The sequence below is a fragment of the Diabrotica virgifera genome, chromosome 2 (assembly GCF_917563875.1).
Source record: "Diabrotica virgifera virgifera chromosome 2, PGI_DIABVI_V3a".
NCBI classification, from domain to species: Eukaryota; Metazoa; Arthropoda; class Insecta; order Coleoptera; family Chrysomelidae; genus Diabrotica; species Diabrotica virgifera.
Genome location: NC_065444.1, coordinates 65,915,477 through 65,929,699, shown reverse-complemented (window position 1 = coordinate 65,929,699; position 14,223 = coordinate 65,915,477). Strand labels below are relative to the sequence as shown.

Here is a 14,223-nt window from a genome sequence, read left to right as displayed (position 1 = left end):
TTTTTTGTTTTTCTGTAAGACAAAAATTGGTTAAGATTCCGGTGTTTCATACACTTGTGATAAGTGACTCGTTCAAGCCCTTTTAACTACAGCTCTTTCAAAAGTAAGGACTTTGAACCGATGAAATTTACAGATCATATTACCAATACATACGCGAGTAGAAAACTTGTGAAGTGCTAACAATTTAGTTCATTTGAAATGCTAATTAAGGGGTAATTTTTCCGATTTCTTACCAAAAAAAAAGGGACCAACTTTATTTTGAGCGTAACTTGTTTACTTTTGATGCTAAATTTTTTTTTTAAAACAAAAATAACCATTTTTTAAACAATTTAAAAAAGTTGAAATGAGTTTTCCCCAAAAAAGTGCTTCGTTTTTTGGTTATGGCACGTTAAAATATTCGATTTGGAATTTGACGAATATGAACCTGTTTTTCATTAGCTATAACTCGGCTTCTACTAGGTATAGTGACCTAATATATACAACAGTGATACTCAACCTGCGGCTCGCGGGCCGCATGCGGCCCTCTAGCGTTTTTTATGCGGCCCGAAGGTTAACTAAAGGGACCTGTGATCAAATTATTTGTCAAATTTCACGTGTTTTTTTAAATTATTTGATAGTGTGCCGATGTGTTTGAGGCGTGTTTGGGAGTGAGGCAGACAATTTAATGACTTTAATTTTAAATTACATATATTCAAATTTTTAAAAACTCTGATTAAGAAGCAAGGTATTATTAACTTTTAATAATAAATTATTACAGTTAATGAAAAAATACTCATTTTAAAAATAATCAATACTTATTTACTACATTGCAACGATCTATTTAGTAATCACAAGAAAAATTCAGGTCCAGATTAACAAAAAAAATTTAAAATAATTGTGACCTTGAAACAACACCCTGTATATCAAAATTTTCAAAATTCGTCTGCACATTTGAAAAGACCACAAAAACTAAGTTTAATTTTTCGCTTCAGTTTTTTGCGCAGACAATTTAATGACATTAATTTTGAAATTACATCGAAATTTTTGTTTTGAAAGTTCAAGTTCTTAAAAATTTCGGCATAATTTCAAAATTAAAGTCATTGAAATGTCTGCGCAAAAAATGGAAGCTACATTAAAGCTCTTTTCAAATGTGCAAACGGGTGTTGAAAATTTCAATATACAGGATTGTTTCAAGGTCACAATGGATTTATAATTTTGTTTAATCCGGACCTGTATTTTTCTTGTGATTAATAGTTGGGTGGTTTGGGTTGTAAATGTGATATATGTGTACCAAATATCAAAAACATATACAAGGTGGTTCTAAAGTTATGGGTCCAGAAAGAAATGGGCAAAATCGATAAATGTAGCATGTCTAGAACCGCCTCATTTACCTCTATTCACCATTCAAGTATTTCCGTTTCCCAATGAAACACCCTGTATACTACTTCATCTTGATTGCGGCCCGCAAGCTGTGGCAATAGCTACTATGTGGCCCATGAAAGAAAAAGGTTGAGTATCGCTGATATACACCATGTTTTCAACATTTTTACGTGTTATATTTTTGATACGATTTTTTTTTCGATCAAATACTTACTTTTTGAGTTATTTGCGAAAAACCGTCTGAAAACGTGGTTATTTTGTAGAAAAATTAACATATTCACTCGCAAATATTGTCCAAGTAAAAAATACTGTGGAATAGCTTTAAGCCGGTGAAATATGATATTCTTCAAATATAGATATTAGGTCAAACGTTTAAGAAGCGGCCCTTTGAAGGCATCTGTGTTCTTACGGTCAGACCTCCCGCATATCTATTCACAAGTTTCGTGCAAAATCTTAGTTTTAGTTCGGTAGCTAGCAGTGTGTTAGTACTGGAATGTACGTGTGTTAAGTGATACGAGTGTTTTGTTGCTGTAATTATTTTGAATATTGGTTTAGTATTTCGTTTGGAGAGTGTCAAGTGTTAATTATTGTAATTTAATTAATGTGAATAGTGATGTGGCGCCCGTGGGATAATGTAAATATCGCGTACGATAACCCTGTATTGTAGAAATTGCCAGTGCTAGTGTGAATGTAATTACTAAAAAAAAGAGCTCGTAAAGAAGATTCGAATGAATTTAAATGCAGAAACACAGCAAGTATGTTTGAATGTATACAAAAATCTACGTACGAAATTCGGCTTCGATGAAACACTATTGGCACAAGCCACCTCTGATTTAACAGAAATTCCACTTTCTAATGTATATAAAATAGTTAAAAATGAACCCTATCATCGCAAGAAACGATGTGACTACAAATTTTCAAGACCTTTAAATCCTTCACTCGTAAAACTATTCAAAACCACAATATACGACTGCTACAAAAGCAATGAAATTACTAAATATAGGCAAGAAAATAGGAGAATTTATTATTTAGATCAAACTTGGTATGATACCCACGATACAGTAAAGAAAGGATGGACAGATGGTTCAAGCATGTGCATACCAGAAATGCCTGCAAATAAAGGCTCGCAGCTAATTATTGTACATTGCGGAGGAAGTGAGGGATGGGTTCCGAATGCTTTAAAATTATGTGGGAAGAAAATGGAAGATTGTAACGTTGACTACCACAATAATATGGAAGCTGACATTTTTGAAGATTGGTTTGAAAACTCGCTGATCCCAAACTTGGAGAAAAACAGCGTAATAGTGCTTGACAACGGTTCCTATCATTCCCGACAGCTCACTAAAATACCAAATACATCTTCAAAGCTGACCTGCAAAATTTTTTAATGGAAAATTATTTGTATTTCCAAGATTTTTACACAAAAAAAAACAACTTATTGAAGTTCTACACACGAAACAATTTAGAAAATTATACGCTCTAGAGAGTATTGCCGAAAAGCATGGACACACTATATTGAGATTGAGACTTCCCCCCTACTTTTGTGTTTTCAATCCTATTGAGTTAATTTGGGGACAATTAAAACCAAGTATAAGGCGTTCAAATACATTTCCTAAATTTGACAAAAAGGTAATTGAGGTAATTAAAAAAGAAGTAGCCAATATTACCAAAGTAGACTGGCAGAAAAGAATCGCCAAAGTGATCAAAGTAGAAGAATATTATAAGAAGATTGGGCACTTCCACATTAATGGTGCAAATAAATTTATTATTGAATTGGGCGATGATAGTGACGAAGAAAATACGGAAGAAGGAGAAAATGAGTTAAGTGTATCAGTATTTTAATTGTTGTGTTGTGCAATTCATTTTCCAAGCATAAGTGTACTAATGAAAAGACTCGGTTAAAAAAATATTTTTAGATTTTGTATTTTTAATAAAAAAAGAGCGGGGACATGCTTGCATTTTGTGCTGAATTTTAAAAGTTTTGAACTGTATACCTAAAGTAATTTTAGATCTAACTGTGTTTTTATAAAGTTCTTTTAGTATCAGTAATTCTAACAATAACAAGATTAATTATAAAAGCGATTATACATCAGTTATTAATGCAAGCATGCGGTAAGAGGGAGGTCCCTGTGAGGTTAAATGTTATTAAAAAATTGATAAAATTAATTTTAACACATACAATATTATGTCCTGCTTTAACGGTATTTACCTAAGTATAAATAAATATTTTTAACTACATATTTAATTACCAGAAAACACCAGCTGCCGGCCTAATATTAAAGAAGAACAACCCAAAGCTACAATAATCTTACCCATTACACTATATAGATTGCTTGAACAATAACTCTAAAAGAATTAACTTGGTGAAAAAACTTTATAGAACAAAAGTTGCTTAGAATTAGTCATTTTATCCATTTCCGGACTTATTTGGAACATATATTTTTCACCCCTAAAAGGGGGTGAAAGTCACCCCTAGGGCAAAAGCACACATCGGCACAATATCACTTTTTTTCTTTGACTTGTTAGCTATGTGTATGCCAAATTTCATGTTAATCCAAGCAGTTCTTTAAAATTTAGAGGTTTTGCAATATTTTACCTTTAAAGAACGTACTAATATTGAGATTATTCCAATCACATAGCGCGAGAGACAAATCATATAGTGTGAGGTGCGGCGGCTTCAAAGTCGAGTGGACGCGCATAATTTAATTGTTAAAAAACAACGGTCTAAACTCATGAGAACCTTGAAATTGAATGTTTAAACTTCAATTTAGGCACTCGGCAACCTCAAAAATAATAATTTACATATGAGTTTTCAAGCCTGAAAAATGCGTATTTTCGTATTTTCAGGTCTTAAATCGCTTATAACTCAAAAACTATCAACTTTTGGGAAAAATGACGAGAGACCTTTCAAAATCACCCAGAAAACTATAAGTTAAAAACTAAAATTTCCCCCGGCACCCTTCTGATTATTTAAAGGGGACATTTTTGAACATCAATCCCAAAAAAGAAACCGAATACTTAAAGCTGAATTTATGTTAGGACGGGGCGTGCACGACACGTGCCGTGAAACAATAGAAAGCGCATGTCCATGGTATCGCCCCGTTCCGTTGTATGATAAACTAGCCAATTCTTTTCAGATCAGACGATTCTTCAAAGTGCCCCGTAAGGCAGTCGTGTCGTCCACGTCCTAACATAAATACGGCTAAAAATTTTTTCATATGAGAGCGGCCTTACAACATGGGCTAATTTCACATTTCTTGTTAAAAAAAAGAGGATTTATTTGTTAACTCCGACGTCTAAAATGACAAGCTCTTCTCTGGAGTAAAACGCCACAAAATTGGTCTCATTTAGTGTTTAACACCCGCGTCACTGTACTTGACAATTTACATTATCGTATCATCCCTTGGTGGCAATGATGCCATTATCCCAATTAACGTCAAGTGGACTTTTTAAAACCGCTTCAGTTCTCGTACGAAAACGTCGAAAATTAAGCGTCGTTGCTTCTTTCCTAAGCGTTTATTAAATTTTCAGGCCTAACCTGTGCCGAGAAAATTAATTAAAATACTTGATTTAAAAGAGGGAGGATAAATCTAGCAAGATAATGGCAATTTTGTTCTTTAGGTTGTGATAAGGGTTTTGCATTGGAATTTTTATTAGAATTCGAGCATACTTTAGGCGCGTTTAAAGACTAAAAAGATAATAACTTCGAAAGTATGAATTGGTTGGCAACTGGCGGGTTATTTTAGATTTATTACATATTTTCTATATCTTTTTAGGTTCTTTTTCATTCTTCTTTACAGCAACATAATGAAGCTATTAATATTTTTTTATATCTTGTTTTTTTTTCTCCTCATCTGATTTTTCGATAATAATTATCATTCTCTTGCATATGTGACTGTCTGCCTACATTTTTGTAGATTCTTTCTTAGTTTTCTGGAGATATACTTTTAAAAAACTTTTACAGTTAAGTGAAAACTTCTGTTGTAGTTTTTATTCAGAACTGGGACTTATCAGTCCATCTTCACTGAACTTTGAAGTACTTGCGCTAAGAACCTCATTCCTAAGCAGTGGGTGGGTTTAAATTGAAAAATCATTAAAAATAGGGTCAAAAACCATTGTTTTTCAATAATCTTTTCCAAGTATTGAAAAGACATATAGAATCTTCAAAATATACAGGGTGAGGCAAATAAAGGGCATATTAGAAATATCTCGAGAACTAAAGGCAACAAAATCATGAAAATTTGAATTAAGGGGTTTTGAAGAGTCATCTATTTAATGAAAATATTTTCATCTATTTGCTACTTCCGGTTATACCGGAAGTTGCTTATAACTTCGTTTTTTTTTAATGGGACACCCTGTATATTTTTACATTTTTGGACTCTCTTCGATGTCTGCTTTCTTAAAATATGAGGTTTTGTAATGTTATACAGGGTATTTTAAAAGATAATTACGTTTTTTTATTAATTTCGTAGCAACATTCACACCCTGTAGAATTGTAGTAGTTTGACATCTAAAACTCTACTTACGTTCAAATGACTTTTAATATAGTCTACTATTGTTAAGAATCATTAGTATAGCTAAATTTTTAATTTTAGTATACAGCGTTGGTCGAAACTCGGAATGAGTATTTCTGAGTTTTCTTAAATGGAACACCCTGTATTTTAGTATTGTAATGAAATGATATTTTATGGTAGGTACTTTTTTATTTCTTAAGCATTCCCTATACCTAACTGCTTTAATTTGTGCTTAATTGTCAATCGCACCAACAATCTTAACTACTTAGGAATTTTGATAGCGAAACCATTATTGGTAATTTTAAGGATCAGTCTGGATTAATATGTATTTATTTGTGAAAAATTATTTGTGATTGAATTTTTTCACGGCCAACCTAATAAAATTTTACGTATTTTTTGTTGCAATTAATGTTTAGTTTGAATCACCAATAACTCACAAATTAAAGCAATTAGGTATAGGGAATACTTATAAAATAAAAAAGTACCATGAAATATCATTTCATTACAATACTAAAATACAGGGTGTTCCATTTAAGAAAACTCAGAAAATATTCATTCCGAGTTTCGACTAACTCTGTATACTAAAATTTCAAAATTAGCTATACTAATGATTCTTAACAATAATAGACTATATTAAAAATCACTTGAACGTAAGCAGAGTTTTTAATGTCAAACTATTACAATTCTACAGGGTGTGAATATTGCTACGAAATTAATAAAAAAATGTAAATATCTTTTAAACTACCCTGTATAATATTACAAAACCTCATATTTTAAGAAAAAAGACATCGAGCAAAATCCAAAAATGTAAAAATATACAGGGTGTCCTATTTAAAAAAACGAAGTTATAAGCAACTTCCGGTATAACCGGAAGTTGCAAAGAGATGAAAATATTTTCATTTAATAGATCATCCTTCAAAACCCCTTCAGTCCAATTTTCATGATTCTGTTGCCTTTAGTTTTCGAGATATTTGTAATAGGCCAGTTATCTATAGGCCTTATCCTATATACAGGGTGTTTCATTGGTAAAGTAACATACGTTAACTGTAGAAAGAGGATACTTAGGCGGTCTCAAAAATACCATACTTAATGGGTCTTACTCCATAAATAACAAAGATACTGGGTGTTTTATCTATTTTGCCATTTTCTTAATTGGTTAATAACTTGTGCCAAAACAACACCCTGTGCATTAAATTTTTTTAAAATGGATTTTTCAGTTGAAAAGAGGATAAAAAACTAAATTCAGTGGTATACTTTGAATTTTCGGCAAAATGATTTTTCTGGTGAAATTTGGAATTTGAATTCTGAAATTAAGTGAATTGCGAGAGCTCTAAGTAGAAAAAAATTGAAATACAGCTTACAACTTGTCAACCACACTGTATATTGATTTTATATTTAACACGCGAATATTGTTTTAGGTGTCCAGTCAATTAATTTAATTACAATTATAAAAAATCCAGGTCCGGATTAAAAAATATTGTATAATATAAATGTTCCAACCCAAAAAAACACCTTGAATATTAAATTTTTTTAAAATGAATTTTGCATTTGAAAAGAGGATGAAAAACAAAATTAGTGGTATACTTTGAATTTTCGGCAAAATGATTTTTCTGGTAAAAATTTGAATTTGAATTCTGAAATTATGTGAATTGCGAAGCTCAAAGTAAAATAAATTAAAATATGACTTAAATTTAATTAATACCATTATTTAATCTAAATTGGTAAAATATTAACATTTGCACACATAAGAATAATTTTTGATGACCCCCTCTGTGGCTCAGTGGTAAGAGCGCCTACCTTTGGATCGAAAGGTCCGAATGGTCGTGAGTTCGAATCTCATCAGGGTCAGAAATTTTTCGTTTATTATAAATTAATAAATGAAAATAGTTTCTGTCCTTGTGGGATCGGTACTCACCGGAGGGACCGCAGACGTTCGGATACATTTAGCGTCTCTTTGCAAAGACAATGACGTCGACTTTGCAATGTAACAAGACACTCACTAACACATACAGTACTTGCCATCCCCTCTTTGTGAACACACACACAGTACACATGACGCTAGGTACCTAACAACAAAAATTTACCGTACCTACGTATAAAAAAAATAATTTTTGTTGGTGGTAATTTTGAATAAGTACTTTAGTTTTGAATAGTGATTATGCTGCAAATGTTCGCTGTTTTGTTATAATTTTTAGCTATTTTGTTGATTAAAGTGATGTATTCTTTATTGACCCTTTATTATTTATTCATTATTTAAAGATGAATATTCGCCGAAAACTATTTTTCACACATAATAAAAAAACACTAAAATATTAACATTTTACTAATTTAGATTAAATAATGGTATTAATTAAAATTAAGTCGCATTTTAATTTTTTCTACAAGAGCTCTCGCAATTGACATAATTTCAGAATTCAAATTCAAAATTTTACCAGAAAAATCATTTTGTCGAAAATTCAAAGTTTTTAGCTATTTTGTTGATTAAAGTGATGTATTCTTTATTGACCCTTTATTATTTATTCATTATTTAAAGATGAATATTCGCCAAAAACTATTTTTCACACATAATAAAAAAACACTAAAATATTAACATTTTACCAATTTAGATTAAATAATGGTATTAATTAAAATTAAGTCGCATTTTAATTTTTTCTACAAGAGCTCTCGCAATTGACATAATTTCAGAATTCAAATTCAAAATTTTACCAGAAAAATCATTTTGTCGAAAATTCAAAGTATACCACTAATTTTATTTTTCATCCTCTTTTCAAATGCGAAATCCATTTTAAAGGAAATTAATATACAAGGTGTTTTTTGGGTCGAAATATTTACACAATATTTTTTAAACCGGACCTGGATTTTTTATAATTGTAAATAAACTAATTGATTGGACATCTAAAAGAATATTCGCGTGTTAAATATAAAATCAATATACAGTGAGGTTTACAAGTTGTAAGCTGTATTTCAATTTTTTTCTACTTAGAGCTCTCGCAATTCACTTAATTTCCGAATTCAAATTCAAAATTTCACCAGAAAAATCATTTTGCCCAAAATTCAAATTATACCACTAAATTTAGTTTTTCATCCTCTTTTCAACTGAAAAATCCATTTAAAAAAAAAAGTAATGTACAGGGTGTTGTTTTGGGGTCAGAACATTTTTCCAATATTTTTTAATCCGGATCTGGATTTTTTACAATTGTAAATAAATTAATTTATTGTACACCTTAAATGATATTTGCGTGCCAAATATAAAATAAATATACAGTGTGGTTAAAAAGTTATGAACCAATTAAGAAAATGGCAAAATAGATTTTTTTTATTTTTTTATTTATTTATTTAGCGTATGGACTTTCTCAGTACGATAAATACACAAATATAATATATATACATATATACATATATACACACATATACACATATACACATATATTATTCAAACACCAAAACATAATGAATGAATCTAAATATTAATGTCCAATTTACATAGCCATTCAATTGCATCTGGGGAGCATTCCACAAAGTCCTGGAGGTTTCCACGGTAGGCCCGATTTAGGCAATCTGAAACACAATGACTTATGGTCTGTCTAAGCGATCCACAATCACACTGTGGACTTTCTGCACGACCCCATTTGAACAGAGAATCAGCACATTTACCATGTCCGGTACGTATGCGATTAAGCCTCGTCCAGGTGGGCCGGGGCAGACCCGATCCGATGAAACCCTGGGTTGGGGTGGATATCTGAATATAGTCTGCTGCTATTGTTGGCATCCATCTTGTGGACCATTGCCTTTGTATATCATAGGAATCACCAATTGTTCGGGCAGTTCTGATTGGAGGATTTCTAGACCTCAGTCGCTGGTGCTCTTTTGAGATGTCTGGTATGTCTTGATGGATTGGTAATTGTATGTTGGCTACAATTTTCTGATACTCTCTCACTAATGCTGCTGTACGGCGTAGATCTGGTGGGGCAATATTGCTCAAAGTAGGCAGCCATCTCACTGGGGTTGATTTTATTATTCCAGTGATTAATCTCATGGTTTGATTAAGTTGGACATCGATTTTGTTTGTATGTGCACTATTTAACCATACTGGTGCACAATATTCTGCCACTGAAAAAACCAAAGCTAGAGCAGAGGTCCGAAGAGTATCTGCAGAAGCACCCCAAGTTGTTCCAGCAAGTTTTGTTATTATATTATTTCTTGTTCTCAGTTTACCGGCTGCGTTTGTAAGATGGCTTTTGAAGGTGAGTGTTCTATCAAGTGTGATGCCTAGATATTTGGGGTTGTTGTTATGTTTGATAGCTGCATCATTTAGAGTTACATTGAGGGTATCGCCCGCAAGTTGGTTCGACAGGTGAAAGAGACAGGTTTCAGTTTTGCTTGTGTTAGGACGTAAGCGCCAGTTCTTAAAGTAGTTACTAAGTGTAGTTAGGTCCTCGTTTAGAGCTCGTTCTCCAGCTTCCTTACTATTATCTTGGAAGCCAATGGCCAGGTCATCTGCATAAGCGAATTTTCTCGATTTTGTTTCAGGTATATCCGCCGTATAAAGGTTAAATAATAAAGGAGCTAGCACTGAGCCTTGAGGTAAGCCGTTGTTAAGTTTTCTAACGCTACTTCGTGCATCATTTATATATACCTGAAACAGTCTGTTAGTTAGTAGATTGTTTATCAGCTGACAAGTTTTGAGACAGGGTATGATTTTCATCAACTTATAAATAAGGCCCTCTCTCCACACAGTGTCATAGGCAGCCGTAAGGTCTATAAATGTTATGGCAGATTTTTCACGTCTTTCAAAGCCAGCTTCGATGAATGTAGTTAAGGACAGCACTTGGTCACAACAGCTTCGTCCTTTTCTAAATCCAGCTTGCTCAATTGGTACAGCGTCCTCAATGGTGTTACATATTCTATTATATAAGAGTCGTTCTAGTAATTTATAACAGCAACTGAGTAAGGCGATAGGCCGGTAACTTTCAGGCAGCTTGTTGTCTTTGCCAGGCTTCTGGATTGCGATAATTTTTGTTCTTTTAAATTCTGGGGGAAGCATAGATGTAGTCACAATGTCGCTAAAGAATTCTTTGAGCCATTGTCTTGTTTTTGTACCAGTGTGGACTATAAACTCAGGATATATTCCATCGAAACCAGCTGCTTTTCCCGTTTTGGTTTGGTTAAGCGCAAAATAGATAAAACACCAAGTATCTTTGTTATTAATGGAGTAAGATCCATTAAGTATGGTATTTTTGAGATCGCCTAAGTGTCCTCTTTCTACAGTTAACATATGTTACTATCCCAATGAAACACCCTGTATAAAATCACAATTCCAAATTTCAGCATAAGTAATCGATCAAGCAGTTTTTGCAAAATACAGTTTGCAGAGCAAACAAAAAAATGTCTTTTAGATATAAAAGGATATTCATTTAATTTTTTGAACAAAATTTTAATCACTGAAATCCGTTAAATAGAACAGCCTATGGAATTTTTTAAACAAATGTACAATTTTTAAACTAATAAACAAATAGAATAACTTTTATTTAAAATTAAGAGATTAAAAAAATTACTAACTTAATATTATATTAAACGTATATGTTTACCAAACAGACCTCAAACCCTTGAAAAATGTTTTAAAAGCCAAAAAGTTATTCTATTTGAAAGTTTGAATGCGCTTTTATCCGTAAAAAATTTTCAAGTACATATCTAAATCTTTTGTTGTTGGCTCTGCATAATTTTGAAAATATATAATTTATTTTCAAAAAATTAGATTGCAAAATTATTTTGCAAAAACTCACTGATCGATTCTGTTGAAATTTTGTGTAGTGTATTTTTTAAATTAAAAAGATTATCTGGATAAATTTAAAAGGTTCTAAATGGTTTTTAAACACCTGAAAAGGATTATTGAAAAAATATTGATTTTTGACCCCTTTTAATGGTTTTTGCAATAATAATTATTTTTTTCAATCAATTTTTTCTTGTTGGAAATTTAATGACAAAACTTTTGTATAGGTACTTAGATATACTTAGCAACAAAAAGGAGAAAAAAACGGATTTTTTAAATTTTCTTCATAAATTGTTTAAAACAAAATTTAGCCCACTTTTGCAGTGGCCGCATAGTGAAATTATCATTTCTACATTTCTAATAATATTTCAAAGAGATTAAAGCAAAAAATAGAATTATATACGATTTACCCAAATGAGGGTGTCTGATCAAGGACTATCGACATCATGGACTTAGCTCGCGCACAAGTATTCACAAAATAATTTTACAATCTAAATTTACAAAAAAATATTAATTTTTAAAAATACGCAGAGCCAACAAGAAATTGTAAATATTTTACATTATCAGAAAACATTCAAGCTTTCAAAAAATCCATACAAAACATTCAAGCTCCATAGGACACTCTATGGAGTTTTTCTAAACAACTGTACAACTTTTAAGCTAATAAATTTAAATAAGCTAAAAAAGTTTTGTTGTTGGCTCTGCATAATTTTGAAAATTTATAACTTTTTTTGAAAACTGTTTTATTAAAAAAAATTTTATAAGTAGTATTTTTTTATTCCAAAAAGATTTTCTGGATGAATTTAAAAGGTTTGATGTGGTACTTAATATGGTTTTTAAATAGCTGAAAATGATTATTAAAAAAACATTGATTTTTGACATGTTTTAATTGTTTTTGCTAATTTTGTAATAATAATAATTATTTTTTTTTAATTTGCAATAAATTCTATCTTAAAAGAAATTGAATTGATTAACTTGTTTGTCCTTACAGTTTTTTCTAAAGTACATACTTACCTGCCGAGATAAGTAGCCGAGTAGCAACAAAAAAGAAAAAAATGAATTTTTAAATTTTTTTCATAAATTGTTTAATAAAAAATTTAGCTATTAGTGAAATTATCATTTCTACTTTTCTTATAATATTTCAAAGAGATTAAAGCAAACAAAAATAGGATCATATACAATTTACCCAAATGAGTGTGATTTAGAACAGCTTCTGCCTGGTCTACTAACAGAGCTAAAGCATGAAAAACAAATAAAGAGAAATAGAACCATGAAAAACAAATGAAGTCTTCTAAGAATTTATTATGAAAATCTTACATCTGTAACTTGATTATAAATATTGTAAAACATTCCAGTCAACAGTTTAAAAAAGAAGATAGTCAGAAAATAAAATATGAAATATGTTTGTCTGTGAAGCTGGTTTAGTTGCAAATAGTAGGTATATACTTATAAACTTAACTGCAAAAGTTTCGTACCACCAAAAGTTATACTCATTTTAAAAGTTTATTTTCTGGTGAATGGATTAACAGTAAAATGTAACAGTGTAAATGTTTATTTACATTTCTTTTTTGAGCTTATACTGGGTGGCACAAAAGAAATGTTTTTCTTATGTTGAGTTTGAGACACCCTGTAGGGAAGACAAAGTACAAGGTTGGATATACATAAAAATCGTGTTCTTTTGTGAACATTTTGATTTTTGAATATCTCTGATATCTTGAAAAACAAAGAGAATAGACAGTTTTATGCTTTAACATGTGTTAACTGAAACAGTACTTACTAAATTAACAATAAAAAATAACAACAGTTAACAAAACTTCAAAAACAGAAAGATACATAACGTAAACAGTTCTGATCTACACTTAATAAGAGTTATTTGTCACCAGGTGAGCGGTATGCACAGCGCAACATAAGAGAAATGAGATTGTTTAATGGAGGCTCTGTGATATTTTGGGGTGGAATTTCCTTGGCAGCAAGAACGGATTTGGCGTTTTACGTGGAGGCTCTTCAAATGACAAAAGGTATATTACAGAGATTTTCATTATTTGAATAAGTAATTTGTTTCTTTCTCACCTTAAATAGAAAATAATTTCATCTTAATGTATGATAAGGCAAGGCCTACTCACATAACCATGTCATTACTCAATATTTTTTAAGTGAGGTAAATAGTCAGATATTGAACTGGTCCCCTCAAAGTCCCGGCATGAATCCTATTAATCACTTATGAGAACTTGCGATGTTAGTTTACATTATGTATCTTTCCCTTCTCTGTTTTTAAAGTTTTGTTAACTGATACTTTTTATTGTTAATTTAGTTTTGTTTCAGTTAAATCACAACATGTAAAAGAGTAAAACCCTCTATTTTCTTTGTTTTTAAAGATATCAAGTTTTAAAGATATCAAAACCAATGTTCAAAAAATATAAGACTACAACAGGATTTCGATATATACCTACTTAACTTTTATCTGTTCCTCTCTACAGGGTGTCTCAAACTTAACATAAGAAAAACATTTCTATTTTTTCCACCCGGTATAAGCTCAAAAAAGAAATTTGAATAAACCTTTGTCCAACTGTGAAAATAGCA

General features: G+C 31.2%; 1 protein-coding gene across 2 annotated transcripts in view; it reads right to left on the bottom strand.

The window, feature by feature from the left end:
• LOC114329927 (transmembrane protein 65) overlaps positions 1–14,223 on the bottom strand; it is a 244,401-nt gene that overhangs the window by 229,317 nt on the left and 861 nt on the right. The gene's annotated exons all lie outside the window — the stretch shown is intronic.